The sequence below is a fragment of the Homalodisca vitripennis genome, chromosome X (genome assembly GCF_021130785.1).
Source record: "Homalodisca vitripennis isolate AUS2020 chromosome X, UT_GWSS_2.1, whole genome shotgun sequence".
NCBI classification, from domain to species: Eukaryota; Metazoa; Arthropoda; class Insecta; order Hemiptera; family Cicadellidae; genus Homalodisca; species Homalodisca vitripennis.
The window spans coordinates 109,567,754-109,587,848 of NC_060215.1; positions in this window are offsets into that span (position 1 = coordinate 109,567,754).

Here is a 20,095-nt window from a genome sequence, read left to right on the forward strand (position 1 = left end):
GCGTCTCCTCGTTATCAGTCCTACGAATGTACAACAGGCAAATGGTTCAAAATTTCAAATTTCAAATACGTTTTAAAACTTAATGCTATCATGCTCTTAGTTATTTTATTATAACTTATTACAATAGAGCTGTTCTGATCTTACTAGTTAAAGATGACGGACAAATCTGTACGTCCTAAAGTTAATGTTTGGAAGAGAACGAGCATGGTCGTTGGTGTGATTTATATAACGAAATAATTTGAACATCGATTTAATCTTCATCAAAGGTATAAATAATAATAAAAATAAAACCTGCATATGAATGAATCGATTTCCAGCTGTTACTTATAATAAATAACTCTCATGTGTTACAGCTGAACGGCATCACCACACAGGGAGAAAACATAACGGATAACGGCAGATTCAAGTTGGCCTATCTTGCGTACCATCGGATGGCAGATCAGCTGATGGAACCGGAACCAGGACTGCCAAACTTGGAACAATACAGCAACGATCAGCTGTTTATGATCGGTGTGGCCAACGTCGAGTGCACGCGGAATCGCCCTGAGGCTCTCAGAAAGCAGATCCAAACAGACCCACATTCCCCGGCAGAGTTTAGAGTTAACGGAGTCCTGAAGAACTTCCCAGAGTTTAGTAAGGTGTTCCAGTGTGGCTCTGAGGATGCTATGAATCCTGAGAATAAGTGCGTTGTTTGGTAATCCTGGTTAAATTAGCTGGGATCTTTTTATCAGTAATTAAAATGAGTAAATTGTACTAGTTTGCTTTGCAGTATGATTTTTCGTCATTTATATTTGAAAATAATTAAGAAATTGAATTCGAATTAGGAATAGAAGATTTTAGTATTCATTGCAATATTCTTAGAATACTGATAAATAAATAAACATGATGGGTTAAACGTGATGAGTGTTATGTGGTTCCACAGAAAAAATGTACAGTAAATTTGTTTCGCTGTATTCATGCACAACTTATTACAAAGGTGGTTTCATATAAATTAATCAAAATATTATGACAATCATTTCTCAAAATATAATTATTACAAATTTATTTTACGGTATATCGTAGGAATTTTCCTTACGAATGTTTTTATTCTTATATATTTTAATACTATAATCATATTACAATTAGTTTTTGAATTATTGTACTAGTCTATAAACAATATAGGGAAATGTGTAGATTAAAATAATTATTTGGTATTTAAAATAAATTTATTATTTAAATTTGCGTTGAAATGGTTTTGGAATGTGTGTTTTGTTGAGGTTTAGGTTTTAAATAAATGTAACGTTGGTTTTATTTTGTTGTATATTTTTTAATTATATATCTAATTTGCTTTTTATTATGAGTGTTTCATTACAATATTCGAATTATCTTCCCCCATTGCTGAAATTTAAGGATAGACGTTGCAGTACTAATTTTAAAATTCTATATTATTCATAAGGTAGCTTAAACTCTCCTAAACCAAAAATTACAAAGTTCCATGTGTAGACATGAATAATTTATAATAATTCCAACCGGTGTGGTGTTCATAGCGCTCCGCAGTTTGGATATATCCGATACATTTTACAAAGTTATCGTGTAATTGTAAAGTTATCAACACTACATCGAACCACTGCTTACACAATTACATGTTTTGAATATTTTGTTTAATACTACTATTAATAATATCCTCTCCGGATAGCGAGCTCATTTTGTACATCCACATTTAATGTAATAAACAAAATTGTAATGCAAGCGTAATTTATTATAATATTGGTTAAAAAATCTTACGTTATCATAGGCACAGTCAATTTCACATATGAATGTGGGAACCTAAAAATATATTGTATTTTGAATGTGTTCTGATATCAGAAAAGGAGAATTAGAATAATAATAAAATTCATAATATTCATCCCAGCGGCCCATCGTAAACTCATCAAAGGATTAAAATACCTGTGTCACAAAAAGTATCTTAATCGAGATTTGAATTGTTTGTGTTCATTAATTAGTTTGAAATCTCCAGGGAGCTTATTGATTATCTTGACACCCACTTGCGATGGGAAGTGTTCGATAGCCTTTCTATACTGTTCAGTTCTAAAGTTGTTCCTGCCTCTGGTTTCGTTCTGGTGTACGTCCCTGCCCTGAACCAGTTCATATTTCAATCGGCAGCACAGGGTGACATCTAGAATATAGAGGCTGGGTAAGGTCAAAAATCCAAGCTCCCTGAAGGCAGTTTTAAGCAACTCTCTGGATTTTAATTTCGAAATTATTCTAACAGCTTTCTTTTGTGTTCTAAATACTCTATCAAATTTGTATTTAGAACAGCTGCCCCATAGTCTCAACCCGTAGGTTAAATGTGGATGTACTATGCCAAAGTAGGTTGTTTTCAGTACATTCAAAGAGTAGAAATTTGCTAGATTGCGTAAGCCTGGGGTAAACTTTGAGCAAACTCTGTCAATGTGATCGCTCCAGGTCAATCCCCGGTCCAGGTACATCCCTAGAAACTGGGTGGATTCAGCTTCATATATGATAGCTTCATCCGTCATCACAATTTGTCTGTATTCGTCTTCTTGTTGACGGAGACAAAATTTGATTACGTTAGTTTTGGCATAGTTACTTTTCAGATTTAATTTAAAAACGTGCTCAATGCATACGTTTAGTTCAATAAAGGCTTTGATCTCAAGATCTTGTTTCGTAATTGATCTGATGCAGAGAGTCGGATCGTCCGCATATTGCATCATCTCCATTTTGAATTGATGAATTCAATCTGTTAACGTAAATTGAAAAAAAAATATGGGCCCCAAAATTGGACCCTGGGGAACACCGTACTGCATTTTTACTTTGCCTGACAGGGTGTTCGCGATCTGCACACACTGCTCTCTGCCACCGAGGTATGACGAAAGCCATTTATGCGGCTGACCTCGGACACCACATTTCCATAACTGATGCAACAGTGTCCCATGATGCACTTACTCAAAGGCCTTTGAAAGGTCGAGAAATATGCTGAGCACTTGTTCTCGCCTCTCCAAGCCATCAACAACACAGTCAATCATTTTTTTTACAGCATCAATAGTCGATTTGTTTTTCCTGAATCCGTACTGCTCAGGGTTAAGAATTTCAAACCGTTCAAGAAAACCTTCAAGCCTTCCAATGAATACTTTTTCGAAAATTTTGCTCATGACTGGAAGAATGGAAACAGGACGATAATTACTTGTGATACAAGGATCATCCTTTTTGAAGATCTGAAACACTCTTTCTGTCTTCATAGCTGAAGGTTAAACGCCTTGGCTGAAGGACAGATTTATCAATTTTGTAAGTGTTGTCAAGATGTGCTTGATGCAACGCTTTATTAGCCACACTGACATTACGTTAATGTTCATTCGTTACGGTCAAAATTAATGAATAAAAATTAATATAGATGTTGTTTGAACAGTTAAACGTTAGATATTATAAAATCGTACACCATGGCTATGACAAAACCACTTCAGTTTGGCATGATACCTAAATAAAATTTTACTTTAAATAAAACCAATTTTAGCATAAACAAGCTACTGATTCTAAATACATAAATCGATTCCGGACAGAGTCTCCTCGCATATTAAGCACTATAATTACAATATAGGGTAAATTAATTAATATATTTGTATAACCGAAACAAGAACAATGTTATTTCCACCCTTAGAGTGTGTCTGAAATTGAATTAGAACTACCAGATAAGTGGCCACTCTTGTTGCCATTGTAATTAGCAATTGCCAGCTGATCTTGAAATATCCTCTTGCAGAAAACTCAAATTTTTGAACAGCCAGCTGTTGTACAAATGATTCCAGTTGTCTCTTTAGTCTGTCCTTTAGTTGTCATCCAAATCTTCGTTGATCAGTTTACAGATCATTGGTGCTGTATCATCCACCGCTTGAATGACGTCAGTGTTCAAGGATACGACCAGCATCCCGGATCTAATGAGGTCCAATAGACATATAGGCATAAGGAACAAGAAGAATGCGTAAAGTGATATGGTGAGGTGTAGAAATTTATAGAAGACTGAACTTATTAGGAGGTCACAGTAGAATGCATTTGCCTGGTCTACAGCACCACGCAGCATTTGGTAGGCGCTCATATATGACTTCATCTTAGTACTGGAGGTACCGTCTTGTCTGTGATTGATGTATCGTGGGTTCGGGCGTCGCACTGATTCTCTATAACTCTGGATGATCAACTCTTGTCTGATTCTAGCGTTAACTAGTCTGAATCTTTCGAAATAGATTGAGTGACTTCAAGAAATTTGACCTACATACAGATCTGTTTGCAGTCCGAAATCATAAAGCAAACAAGTGATATAATACTTAGGATGATCTTTCTGTGATCTTTTATCAATCGTAATTTGACGTATATTTGAAATAAGAGAAGCATTTATGAAAAGCTGCCATAATAACAATTATTGTAGTGAACTTCACTGTCATGCCACATGCAGGTGGTGCCAGTTGCAGACTGCGGTAAAATCTCTCCATAGTGTTGCAGACGTCAAGAAACTTTGAGTACTTCCTGGCACAGCTGTAGAATATGACTATTTCCGTCAAAATTGCAGTGATAATGAGTAAGGTCATAGCAATGTGAGTCGTATTGGTATCTGAAAAAAATACGAACCCTTTCAATAATTTTATGTAAAAAGCTGTACTCAGTAACCCTATTTCTAATATAGCCATCGTCAAACCCCACCAGAACACCGCTCTGGAAAATACGAGTCTTGAGTCTGCTGACGCTTGTGATGTGTATTTCAGTGGGAAACCCATGAAAAGAATAAACCTTTTCTTGAGATAGTAAACATTCCGTATCGATAGTTTTCACTTTAACTCTGTTGTTGTTTCTACTCAGGTAGTACGATATACTAAAAGTTTTTGATGACATATGTGATGATGCTCAGTTGTATCAAAATATACCATGTAACATACAAATACAAAATACATAAAGTTAATGGCATTGTTACGTTTTATATTTTCTTATGGTATTTAAAGTATATTTGTTATTTATTGACGAACATTAAGTGCTCCGGTAGCCATACTGTATCCCACAGAGTACTATACAAGGTTCATTGCATGATTCAGTAGACATTTACGCAATTTCAGATACAATATATATATATATTTTAGTCCCATTCTACTTTTTACGTTGAAATAATAATTTACTGCGGTAGAACTATGGGTGACCCTCACAAGGGAATTGAATCAGCAATATATATGGACTTAATATTCCATCAATGATTTGTTTGACGCATTGAAAGAGCACTTTGCGTAAGTATATTCGTACAAAACCGAGTAATATATTTACCTAGTCCAATAAGGCCTTTTTATCCGCAAATTCCATGGAAATTTGTGTCTAATTTGTACAAAATGTACATAAAAGATTGGCATGTAAATATTTTAGCCGTCTAACTATTTAAAAATGTTGTTTTTCAAATCGTTTTAGTTTTGGTTTAATTTTTAAATTAAAGGTACATAAATTATCGTGGTTTTTCAGATGGGCTGAAATCATTATATAATATTTCTAAACAAAGACTTTCAAGCACGTTAGCTCTTTATTCAGTAAGTATCTCATGATCATATTGTATAATCACGATGAAATCCGACAATGTACTTAATATATTACCCCAGAACATGGGTTTAAATTTTGATAGGAACAGACATATTTCTTATCTACTCTCAGAGTTACTGGTGGCTTAAAACAAGTTTTTAAATTTAACAAAAGCAACTTTATCTTAAAACTCGCCAAAAGATGCACAAATTTTGTTGTTGTACATGTAAAGAGTACCTTAATAAAATAATAACAACCTCCAAAAACTGAAGGTGATGAATACACATGTAGGGGCTCAATAATAGTGTAACTGGAGTTAGATACCAACAAATTAAGAATAACTTGTAAACTGAGTCATACTATTGAATTTCATAATAATCATAATGAGAATAATCTTGGCAGGTATCGGTCACTTGTTTTGCTTTTTACATCATTAATACGTTCAACTAATTGCCTGATATTAAGTTTGGTAATAGATGGAGAAGAACTGCCTGAGTAGAACGTATGTTTGAGTGATAACTTGTTTTGAACAAAACGAACATACTCTCATAAGAATAACATTGGAACTTAGAAAACTCGGAAACGTAGATTTTTGTTGTCGGAAGTATTTAAAATCCACAAAATGTACATTTCTATTATAAGAGCTTTCGGTTGACACAAAATATGTATATAAAATAATAATTGTAGGTACCTAAAATTGCAATCTTTTTATTATTACTATAAGTAAAATATAATAATTTTCTTAAAATTCTGAAAACAGTTTAGAAAAATTTCAGGAAAGTACCTTGAAAACCATAGAATTTAAGTTTTATGTTAGAATATTGCCATCTACACAATGAAAAGTTTTTCTCAAGTTACAAAAGCTAATTAGCTGAACAAAGGCTTTCCATTATAAACCTAAAAAACTTGTCTTCCTAATGTATCTAAGGCAAGGGGGGGGCTTTTATTGTGCACCCTCCCCTTTATAAAGCCTAATTGACACGAATTAAGCAAATTACCACGTTATACAAATATAACAATTTGTTCGTGGACTAGGATTTCTAATAATTTACCTATCACTGGAATGATTGATATAGGTCGGTAGCATTGGGGTTGATCTTTAGGGCCTTTCTTATTATATATGAATAACTCATGAAATCTTAATGACATCTGGACACACTACCTCCTATAAGATACCATTTATGCCTTTTGTTAAAGGTCCAAACAAACTTAAAATTGTATTCTTTAAAAAATTATTTGACATATAGTAAACATCACAACTTTCTGATTTACTCATTCTTTCGATAGAATTCAACACATCTTTAGTTTTGATTGAAATTCATTCAAATCTTTAGTGATGATAGTTTAATTTTTATTTAATAGTTCGCTAAAGGAAACGTATTTTAGAACTAGCTATTTTTTATCTCATTTGTGGAATCAATAAAATGCAAAATGAATTCATTTGGATTCATTCCGGTTTAAAATTTTCCTTTTGGGTGTCATTCAGCTTTACATCTATTTTCGCTACTTTCAGTGTGTTCTATATTCTTTAAAAGTTGGGATTCTTGTATAGACTTCTTATACTGTTTTAAAAATTCTAAATAGGTGTTTTAATTGATGATTTTTTTATTGTTTCGATGTTTTAACAAAGAGTTCAAAAATAGAAGTCTTAGTTTCATAGAAGGCAACTCACAAAAGAAATGTTTTATCTGGCTTTATTTTATTACAAAAACTATTCTTGGTTTTTAAATCGTTTTAAAGTCATAAATATTGTTAGTTATCAAATTGAAAACAGGTATAAATATTGTTTCTGAGCCCTTACTATCTAGATTGACTAATAATATCTTTGACCAATCACAAGCAGCCAAACTTAAGGCCAATGCTGTTATACTTTTTGGGTAAATAGTGCTTGACTGAGAATGTAATTGTTGAGAAATTGCCATTGAACAACTCATTTGAATCATTTTTTATTCACAGTAAACTTACAAGTTACACTTATTAATAGTGTCGTAACGTTTTTTTATTTTGTTATCACATGAACGCTGCTATAACCTCACTAAGATATTGTAGCATTTATACTGACCTAAGATTTGTTACAGGCTCTAAAATATTTGGAAATTTAATATTTTCTTTGGGTGAGTGATATAATTAAACTAAAACAGTTTTCAGCATGTCTATGAACACCGTAGTTGCTTTAAAACCTAGATCCTAATTGAACTTAGGTTACACATTCTTGATTCGTATTTATTCAATAAAAATATTGATGATCCTCCTCTAATATGATTTTCTCTACTTTAAGCACTTGCACAGTAAAATCCACTAGGGACGGCAAAATCTATCTCTGTGAGTTTTAACCAATGTTCAGCAAGACATATTATGGAAATATTTGAATTTAGTAAGACTCTCTCTAAAATTGAAGTTTTATCTTTTAGACCTTGAAAATTTAAATATATAAATTTAAAATATATATAAGTTATGATATCATAGTCTTCATTTATCACCATAGGTTCACAAATACCCAAGTGTGAATTATTAGAAAATTTACTAGAATTAGCAGCATTAACATAATTGTTAATTTTACTTACTGTAAATGGAAAAGAGGTGGTAAGTGGGTCAGAGACTGGCTGGATGGAGTGGGTTCAGGTTGGGATACGGAGGAAAGTTTACACTCTCTTCCATCTCAGACCCAGGATCGAATTAGATACTTTCACCATATTGGCCTTTTTTTCACCTACATTTAAAAGGCCATTACAAAGCATTTAAAAATCACGTTATTTAGGTACACAATGAAATGGCGCTTTTTAAGGGATGTGCGTTTGGCGGAAAGAACCTCACAGCAGATTTTGATAGGAGAGCTTCGATCAAATACTACTTGATGAAGATATGGATTGCGTTGCAGTTTCAACTGAAGAATAACTTAACGTTAGAGTCGACCCGTTCCAATTCAGCGCTATAAGTAGTGACAGTCAATAGAATGTGTCTCCGTTTTCGCACTCTAACTCTCCCCACTACACCAGGGCCACCTGCAGTTCTGGGATACTTGGTAAAAATTTCATATATTTAATTTAAAAATTATTTTGTACCTAAAGTGATAGAAATGAACTTTTTAAGGAGCAATATACAAATACGGACTAAATTAACAGATTTATGTAAGTCTGGAGAGAGGTTTGACTGTGCAGTTCTCGCTGGAGTCCGTGTGTGTAATATCAGATTATAAAACTACAATCCCCACTAACTGGCGAAAGGACAGGTAAAGCTAGGTGTCGAAGGGGATTTTTTTCCTAACCTTCAACATGTATGAACGTGTATGCGGACTTTGTTCTTACATTTTTTAATTTCCTATTAATTATTCTAGTCGTATAGTTTTATGAAATATTAGATCGTCCGACAAGATATAGCAACACTGTTCAGTACGCATACCCTTAGACTCCAACCTGATTAAGCCGTTATACAGGTCCCACGAGTAGCCCGACAACATTCTCAGATAATGGAAACAGCTAATATAAACATACGTCCGGAAACGCTTTGTTAGCAAGCTACGGGATAGCGAAGATTTCGTTCCTTTTTCTTGAAAAGGGCCGAAATAAAGCGAAACTGGCGTTTTATGGCGTCACAATCCAAGAAAGAACTCTATTGGTTTTAGGGTCAAAGAGAAGTCCATCCGTCTATAAGATAACTGATGACATGAAAGGTCTAGACTTTAGAAAAGTGATACTTAAGTTTCTCTTGGTCCAAGTAAAAACTATATTGATTTTGAAGTAAACAAATAAAAAGACACTCCATCAGTCTGGATGTCTATCTCTGTGATAACTCTTTAAATAGATGTTCTAGGGATTTAAAAATTGGTATAGGAGGTGCCGCTATTTGAAATCGAGACTTTTTGTTTTAGTAAGTCCCCTCCTATCTGTCCCCTTCAACGTGCTTTCTTCCCCTCTCTACACATGGCTGCATTCGTATTTTCCACCGTTTGAAGCACTACTGGAAGTAATCTTTTGAGACCAACTTCAAAACTTATTCTGTTTCACCTCCTTATTTGAAAATGAGTTCCCTTCAGTCGATTTTGTTCTTGGTTAAATCTGTCTCACGGTATCTTTATCGATATTGACTTGATTAGCAATAGCTCAGATGGGTAACCGACGATATTTTCTCACGATTTGGCTATTTTTAAGATCTATCGTCGGTAGTTGAAATGCAAGCGTAACGGGGATGCTCGTCATATTCTACCTCTTCTCGGCCATTCTGAAACCATTTACACTATTCTAAAACACGCACCCGCGACGTAGTGGAGTCACCGAACACTTTATTCAACATATTCAAACACTAGATAGCTGAATTTTTTAAGTTTAACTAGAAACTTAATCACAACACGTGCTCAATCATTGCCCTAAAAATGATCCCAGTAGACGATTTTTACTCGATGCATTTTAAATGACAGTTGTGACCAGACTCCTGGACTAAGCGATGTTATTTTTGATATCTACGGATTTATCAGTACCTGAGGAGATAATCAGTACCTTGTTTACCCACTTATCAGCTCTGTCCTGATTGTCTCGTTTTCAAATATTCAAGCCTCGTATATGTTCCTATAGTTCCAAGGAAGAACCCTATTTTGATTTGGGGTCAATAGGTCAAATGACAGACCATACGTTTGTGCGATAACTCTTTCGATACGGTATGTCGTGTCCTTCCATACTCCATACAGTTTATTTCGTAAAATCTATATTCAAAGCGGAGCCCAAACGCGCACCCAGCAGTTAATCTGTGTGCCGCTTAATCATAAACAAACTGATAACTCTAAAAGTCTTACAATTACAGTAAAAGGGGAGTACAACAAACAGGTCAAGTGAACAGCACCGTGACCCAGTGACTCAGAGTTTAGCAAAACGTAAAAAGAAACGTGACGGCAGCGCGGCGACCAAAGACCACATCATCGTCCACTGCACGTCATACAAAGATCAGCTGTTCATCAGCAGGTCACTTCCGCAGAAGTCACGCCCAAAACCCTTCACCCCTTCTTATTTATATACGCTTGCTTGATCACTCTCGCAAAAGCATACTTCATAAAAAATATTAAAATAGAGAAAGGTGACGAACCAACTTACTCTTAGGTGGAGAAAGGTTACTCTTAGTCAATAATATTCATGTAAACATTAAGGGAATCACCATAGTGCCTCTTACTATCGAATATGTAAACATCACGGAAAACTTTGATGTAGCAAATGACGTAAATGTATCTCTAACTGTTTGTAACAGATGGTTAAACCGAAATAACGTACTCTAAATCTAAAGAGTGACTGTTTAATAATTATCCACAACAGATTTGAACATATTATTCCAGTAAATGAAACATTGGCTCTACAGGTACCGATATTAATACAATCAAAGACGTAGTGAATATAAAAACTTTGAAATTTTGATTACATGAGTAATTACAATATTACTAAAAGCATATCCATAGTAAAATCGTTCAAAAAACTCTGCTGCTAACATAACCTTTTGAACTGTACACAACATCAGGAACTACGAAAAATTTCATTTTCACATTTTATACTTCCAAAATATTTGCGGATATTTTTATATTTATATGATGATTTATTTATGATATTTATTTGCATTTATAAATTTTAGCGTGCCCAAGAAAATTCATAATTGGAACACCACTTGGATATGGTAATTTTCTACAAATACAAATCAACTATACAACTAATAACGTAATCGTGTCACCTTTTCCCATATGGACAGAAGTTAGTAATCATTTAACAAAAATATATACACATTTTAACCTCATAAGTATAACTCTAGGCCCTGCAAATGTGTCTCCGTTGAAGTTATAACTCATAAATGCCTGATTGTAAGCCAGTGTGTTTGCAGTATTCTCCCTCATATCGACGGGAACTAAGGCAACTAATTAATAAATTCATTCAAAATAACGTCATAGAAGAATAATCTGATTTTAGTAAGCATTACATCTCATCTCTCTGTAGTATACCACACCAATATTGTGGTACAGCCCAGTAAGAAAAACAACTTGCAAATTTCAGAAAGTTAGTGCCACTCCTAAGAAATACATCGTATACTTCAATATTAACTGAGTATTAAATAGTAGTTCCTCGGTAACAGATCTTGATTTTAAACATTAAATGGTTTCCGGCCACAGCTCAAGGCTTTTTCTTTCAGAAAGAACTCACTGAAAACAAATTATCTGGATACCAAAGTTTACCTAGGGTATAACTGTGAACTCAAATATTGCACAAAAAGTATCAGTTCAGTCCTCAGTAAACACACTTAGTCTACAGCACAGGTATACCTTGGCTACATAGTTTTACCACACAGACAGACAGACATATCAAGCCATCTCAAAAATAAGTATCATTCTAAAACTAATTTCTAATTCTAACATAAAATAAGTAAATAAATAAATAAAAATATCTTTATTTATGAGCGTTTCTCAGTTACAACTGGTTTTCAGAATGACTCGTGTCAAGTACATAAATTACATTAAAAGAAATACGTTAATAGATATCATATAATATAAGTTATAAACTGCAATAAATAAATACATTTTGTCAACGGATACTTAATTAGACAGCCTAGAGCTATCAAGAAGGCTTTTCTTAAACTTAATCTATAACCTAACGTTTGACAAACAATTTTTGACACACTCGGGAAGCTCGCTATACAACTTAGGCCCAAAGTGAGAGAAGCTCTTCCTACCACCTTCTAGCCACACTCAGCGGAAATGAAGCTGTCTATCATGACGAGTACTTCGCTGGGAGACCTCGTCACGACTCACCAGTCTCTCGCAAAGATATCGCGGTTCCCCAAGTGTCAGTGCCTTGTGCGTCATGCATCCAGTCATCAGCCTGCATGTGCAATCCATGGGAAGCTTCCCGATCTTGTCCCGAAAGGAGGAAACGTGATCAAAGCGTCCCAGAGAGAACACATAGCGAATGGCTGTATTTTGTAGTTTTTGGATTCTCTGAGAGTCCTCTTTGGAAATTCTATTCCCGTAAGCGGGATAGCAGTAATAAATTACTGATAGGATTAGAGATTGCATGAGCTGAAGCTTAACTGACTGTGGCAAGAGACCGCGATATCTGTACAACCTCCTCAGCCTGTCAACTGCACGCTGGATAGAGTGAGTGACATGCCCCGAAAATGAGAGCCCACTGGCTAGCACGATACCGAGAGTTTTCACGCCGTCGCACACGCCCAAGCTCTCACCATCAAGCATGACATCACCCAGGGTCTGTACAACGTTAGGTGGCGCCATATGGAGTGTAGTGCACTTATTCACGTGTAGTATAAGGCCATTTTCCGCAGACCACTTTGAGATGGCTGTGAGGTCTGCGTTTATTTGATTTATGGCTTCAATAGTTGAAAAAGGAAAGTAGGACAAATGTAGTTGGCAATCATCCGCATACTGATGGACAGTGCAGTTCTTAATACAAGTCGGAAAATCAGATGTAAACAAGTTGAACAGCACTGGTCCTTGGCAACTTCCCTGTGGCACACCTCTCTTTCTTGTGAGTGCGGTAGAAGTCTCATTACCCACCTTGGTAACCTGCACTCTGTCTTGTGGGTATGATTTAACCCATCCAATCGATTTCTTATTAAATCCATAATAGTCCATTTTTTCTGCCAGTAAGTTGTGGTTCATAGAGTCAAATACTTGAGAATAATCTAACATTACTTAGGTGCTGTATTTTCCCTCCTCTTTGGCATCTATAAGGTCACTAAATAAATTAACCAGGGCAGGTACTGTGACTCTTTCTGAACCCAGATTGCATCTTTGGTAGAATCTTTTTTTTCTTTTATAAAAGGAATCATCTGGCGCAAAACAATCTTCTCTAACATTTTAGTAATGGCTGGTAAAATTGATATGGGTCTCAACTGTTGGACACTTTTAGGGGCAGCTACCTTCCCCAGTGGGCGAACTACGTATACTAGATCTCCATTTTGTAGGGAATATTCCATCTTCCAGTGATTTATGTATCAGATGAGTTATGACACCTACGGAGTACGGACTTGCAGCCTTTATCATTTGAACTGTCACTGCCAACTGCTTTGCTTTTTATTTCATCCATGGCACAAATTACATCACGTTCTGACACTGGAAGGTACTGGAATTTAAAATTGTTTTATCTTTTTCCATTGATTCAAATCTTTTAACGACATCTTCACTGACATGACAGCCACTGCCCATATATACAAAGTATTGGTTTATAGAATCCAATCCTAAGTTGTCAGGTATTTTATCATTAGTCTTTTCATTCAAAATTTCTCACTGTTTTAAATTGGCCCAGAAGTCTTTAGGGTCTTTGTTTGATCCTAGCTTGTCTGTAAAGTACTTTTTTTGGGACGCCAAATGAGGGAGTTCAATTCATTTCTTATAAGATTGTAGCTTTCCCAATCTTCATCGGCCCTGGTTCTTCAGAATTTATTTCTCAATCTATTTTTGTTTCTTAACATTTCCTTAATTGAATCATTCTTCCAAGGTGCCTTTTTCCTAGTAACCTTTTTACAAACTATAGGAGCTTGATTATTATACACATTTGTATGTTTGGTGTGATGAAATTTTCAATGTCATCTACATCCTGCATTGTATTGCACGCTCCCAGTCAACTTGCGCAAATTATTTACCGCTTCTTGGCCATTAAACTTTGAAAAATCCCTGTAAGTAATAAACAGCTGATTTCTGTGCTAAACTGCACTGTATGGTACAGTAAATAAGTTGGTGGTCTGAAATTTTCATTCCTCTATGGTCCATTATGCTAGAAGTGTCAATAACGCCGATCCTCTTGACCTCGGCTAGCTTGTCCACTATGATGTGGTCTAACAATGTAGACGAGGTGGCAGAGACTCTAGTTGGCTCATCAATTGGCAGTATTGCGTTTGATTCTTTCAAGAGCCGGCGTAAGTACTTTGATTCGCTGCAGGTCTTGGAAGCTAGGTCAATGTTGAAGTCTCCCAAACACAAAACATAGTTAACTTCAATTGCAAGATCAACAAAGAGGGAATTGAACAGAGCTGAAGGAGATGTGTACCTGACAGATGGAGGCCTATAAACTACGCATAACCCAATCTTTTGACTTTTTGTCTTTAATACTACACTAAGGGTTTCAATACCAGAGTCATCATCGGCAATAATCTGGCATTGCTCGTGAGAAATACCATCTTTTATATACAAAGCCACGCCACCTCCTGTCACGTCATCTCTAGCTTGACTTTGCATAGGGATGGCACGATCCTTTCTCAGAATTGTATAGCCCTGTATTTTGTAGTTTTCGCTTGAAGTGTCAGGATGAAGCCAGGTTTCAGACACTGCCAGAACATCAAAGTCAAAGTCGCACACAAGAGAACGCATCTCATTGAACCCTGTGTTAAGCGATCTCATGTTGAGATGTGCTATGCTGAATTCTCTGTTACCCCCCTCCACAGCTAGTTTCCCGAGACCTGAGAAACATTCAACCTACTGCGAGGGTCAGGGTCACTACGAATGTCATTCTCCGGCTCAGGTTCCACACTGGGAGCTTCTCGGATGACGCCAACTCGGTTTGCTGCAGTATAGCTGTACTAAAATCAAATCAAATCAGATTTTTATTGCCAGAACATTATACAACGCATGGCAAATGTCACATTTTTGCTTTTTACTTGCTAAATTTCAAACACACCACAATATAATGTTGGCGTTCACAAAAAGTGAGTTACAGCTTTCCGGCAAAAGTGGACACCATCCCGTGACTGGTCTCGTCGGCTGACACAAGTATTAGCCTCCACGAACTCCACATTAAAGTTGTTACACATCAGATCGAGCTGTGTGTTGAAGTAGTGAAGGGACCTATAGCTTATGTCTTGCCTGACCAGGACACTGCTCAAGAAAACTTTCACCCCCGGAAAGCTCGTCTTGGCAGTGTATAGCATGTCCGTCATTGAATGGAGAGCCTCCCTTTTCCCATGACCGTCATTGTACCCCATTCTCAGGTTGTTACAACCCACGTGAATATATATTACAGACAAATTTACACCTAAATAACTTAAAATTCTATTCTTAATATATAATATTTTACCCCCCGGAACACATTCTACAAAAGCCCCACGATGAGCACATTGATGGCTAGAATGACGTACATGAGAACTACCAATAAGTTAAACATATTTGAAGTCGTTTTGAAGTTCAGTTGACGATGCAGGAGCAGGACGCACTTGGCTAGATGAAGTAGATTCTACTGTAGGCTGGCTGGTGATATTTGCTGTGACAGCATTCGTGCAGGTCTTAGTCGAGGTCGTGGGTTAAGAGGGTGAAGATGCACTCGACGTCTCAGAAGCAAGAAGCTCGGACATGAGATCGTCACAAGTTGAAGATTTGCTCTTTCTCGCCTTCCCCTCAACTCTCCTCGAAGACACTCCATATCTGCCTCCAGCACCTCCACTGTAATCAGCAAGGCCCTCCGCTCCGCCACCAATGCCTCAATTTTTGTCTGGCTCTCCTGAATTAAATTTGCATTATGTTCAGGCATGAGATCTTGCCGTTCTTTCAGTGTTGCATTTTCTTATCTGCATTTTGCTAGAAGGTTATTAAGGTTACTAATATCAGCCATCATATTGATCTTCTAGCTGACCACATGCCACAGATTTATCCTTGAAACTGACATTTAGATCAAGACAGCGCTCCTCACCGGCTAAAAGACTGGAACGAAGAGAATCAGTTTCCTGTTTAACCCTTTTACTGCCGGCCATTTTTTTATTGTACCAGCAAAAATTGCCAAGGAGGAAAATCGCTGCCGTGCATTCATTTACAAAAAATGCTGTATCTTTTTTATTTTTCATTAGATTTGCATGAATTTTTATTTTATTTACTTGTATTTAAATTCTGTTTTTAAATAATAAAAAGACATTTTAATTTGAAACAAACTCATTATTTAATTTTAAAAATGATGTAAATAAAAAATAAATAAAAAAATAAAAACTGTGTTTGGCAAGTGATAATTTATTTTTAAAATTATACTAAAATTATGAGCGTGATATTATTATACACTAGAGCAATTGCTTAGAACATATACCAAATTTGAAGGTGTTACCTTGAAACATAGCTGCACTATGAGGATTTTCCCAAAACTCAACACTCCTCAAATTCTGGACATTGGATGTACACTGCGATGTTTCACATTAAAACACTTTTTCTTATACTTCTGTTCATTCATTAGTTTATAAAAAGCAATAACACACAAAAAAGTATACAAAACCTGAACCTAATTTCTACATATTTACAATATTTAAACGTGCCTGATGTAAGTTTTTAGCACCTGTGCTGTCCAAAGCAGGTGGCATGCGCACCTCTTTTGCATGCCACACAAAAGGTCCTTGATTCTTTTTCTTGACCCACCACTAGCTGTGCTTATTTTGCTACAAACAGAGCAGTTACTTTCCTTTTTATATGGCAGAGTTTCCATTCCAAATTGCTGGGGCCCATCTCCACCTCCAACATTTGCTGCTAGACGTAATGGCACATCTACATTTTTTGCTTTTAGCCACTCTGCTGCTAGATCTTCAATGATAGAAGTAGTAAATTGCAGACTGGTCATTTCTTTACCAGTGCAGTTATGTTTGTACAATATATATGCATTTAGGATAATCCGAGAAAAAATGTTGAACATTACTTTCTTCCAAAACTTAACGGTACGTCGTTCATCTAAGTAAGCATACAACATTTGATCCGACGTGTCTATTCCTCCCATGAACATGTTATAAGAGTTAATAATTTCTGACTTGGATTGTACTGTTTCAACATTTTTGCGTACTTTTCGTTTTTGAATGGACAGTGCGACTGATTTTGTAGAAAGCAAGATAACCGGATTTTTTTAGATGCTTTTTCTCTATATCCAAGAAATAGCATGTTGCCATTTCTCAGGTACTTATTTTCTCCAATTTTAAATTTTTCCTTCAATTGAGTTGGTATACCTTTTCTGTTTCTACTCACTGTGCCAGTTACAAAGGTGTCTTTACTGTATAAGAATTGGGCCAAGGGAATACTCATAAAAAATTGTTGACAAAGAGGTGGTAGCCTTTGTTGAGATACTGACCAAGTTCAAGAAGATTTTTGACAACATTGAACGCTAGGCCTACCTCTTTGTTACCATCATTAGCTTTAGAACCTTTGTAGCAATAAAAACCCAGACAATAGTTACTGAGTCACAAATCATCCACATTTTAACCCCCCATTTGTGGTGGTGCTTGTTCGGAAGATACTGTAATAATTGTGACCGGCATTTAGTTCCTACAAGACTTTCTAATAGTATGTTCTAAAAATTCTGTTGGCGTGTTCTACTAGTGGATTGAATTTGGAGCAGGGGTCATAATCTGGTTGGCCACGTTGAGGTAGGGTGCTATTATCGACTATATGAAACAATTGTACGAGTAATAAGGCTTCAAAACGATTACGGCTAAACAATTTGCCGAACCAAGGCCCAAAGTGGGAGTCTGAAGTTGTCCAATAGCTAGCTATTGTTGGTTTTCTGATTATCCCCATATTCAGGATGACCGCAATGAACCCTTTAATTTCAGCGAAGGTGGTGTTTTTCCACTGATTAGCTCGAGAGCCAGGGGAAAAAGAGTTCTGACGGGCCCTCATGTACTGGTCGGCATATTCATTTGTTCTAAGAACAAATAGGTTCAGCAAGGTTGTAGTGAAAAAGATAGAAATAAGCTATTGGCTTAGAGTCAGAGGGTGGACAGTGCTTAGGACCTGGTTGCTCAGTAAAATAAAAATTGTGATTATGTCCTGGGTCATTTGATTCATTTACTGGGGTCCATACTACATCACTTAGAGCTTCTTCTGCATTTAGATTACCAGGCCTAGGCCTGTGACTATCACGAGAAGATAAACCATCATTTATGTTATCACTAGGACAGCCTATTAGGTTATTCCTTCTAGACCTCCCTCTAGACCTACCAGTGGAAGTTGAAGGTAAACTTATCTGTGCCACATCCTCCTCACTATCTAATAACTCCTCATTATCTGATGGTAAGATAAAGTCAGGATCGTCATCAGTGTCATCCATATCACTTTGATTGTCATCACTAGCCCTAACACTAATATCAGATTCGTTCTCGGCATCTGAATCTGACAAATTCTGAAGGAAATCGTCACTCAGTTCGTCTTGCACTTGTACACCATCATCGATTAGACTGTTAATTATTGTTCCCTCACTCACAGGAGAGTTAGATCTAACTCTTTTACTCATTTTATCCTTGATCAACAAAAGTAACACTTCAAAATACTTTCGATAACATTGTAAACAACAACAACAACGAACGAAGATTTCAGTAACATAACCCGATCAACTGGTTTTGACAGCTGTCTAGGTAGTTCGTCAATTCTAGTCAAAGACGACGAAAATAGAAATCCAAAGTTCTTCAAATGGCTTCTTTCATTATCCTTTGCTCCTAATCAACCAAAATACCGAATATTTCGGGATTTGAACATAACAGTAGCCAGTAACAATAAAAAATACAGACGTCCGACATATCGGACGTCGGCAGTAAAAGGGTTAAAATCAGAATTATTTTTTGAGATATCATTTAGCTTGTTGTGTAGGGACGTTACGTGGGAAACCAGTCGCTCGATGGATCCATCTCCAAAGGATGCTGCCATAGCTCTCAGCTCTGCGTAAAGATTTGTAGCGAGATCAATAACATCTTGTTCAATGAAGAATAGTCCATCGATTTCGCTCAAAATATCACGGGACCTAGTTACAGGCGACATTTTTAAGTCAACACTTAAACTTAATTAGTTTACAAATGAATTAACAACATTAAACCTAAACAACTATTTAGTTTGCACATAACACTAAGTCAATAAATAAATAAATATTAAACTAACAGTTACACAACAAAAAAATACGATAAACTGCAGACTTGACTTTGATAACTTATTTTTAAATACAACATCAATGACTAGACATGAAATACAAGTTCCTTCAAAAATTGAGGGCAGTGCAACTACGCAGATATGGTATCATCGTGAGGGTGTAGATTTGAAGGCGCTGCATAAATCCGGCTGTAGTGTAGTTGTTGTCCAGTCTGTGAAGAGGTTGGTAGAGTGAAGTGTCGTGCAGTTAGTACCTGCTCAGAGACCCTGCACAGATGATGAGATAAGGCTTATCATGCACGCTCAATGTCTCTGTGTGTTGATGACCAAGTTAGTATTGAGTAACTGTGTATTGATTGTCCAACACTACCACAACACTTCTGAACGTACATACTGTACAGTTATATCATAATTACTTGAAAATGTATAGAAGTGTAAAGAGTAATATGTTAGTCAAACTTATCAGGTAGACCAGGTCTACCAACCTAATCAATAGGACTCAATAGGACAAAAATTAAATATTTATTTGAGAAGACTGGTATTCTTGAACATTCATTCAATATATAGCATAGCATTTTTAAGAAGTATTGCAGAGAAGTTTTGGATTTTAAACGATTTACAACTGACCTTTAATCCAATAATATTCTTAGGAACTAAAATTCTAGAAAATATATATTAGCAACTGTACAAACGTCACAACATGTACTG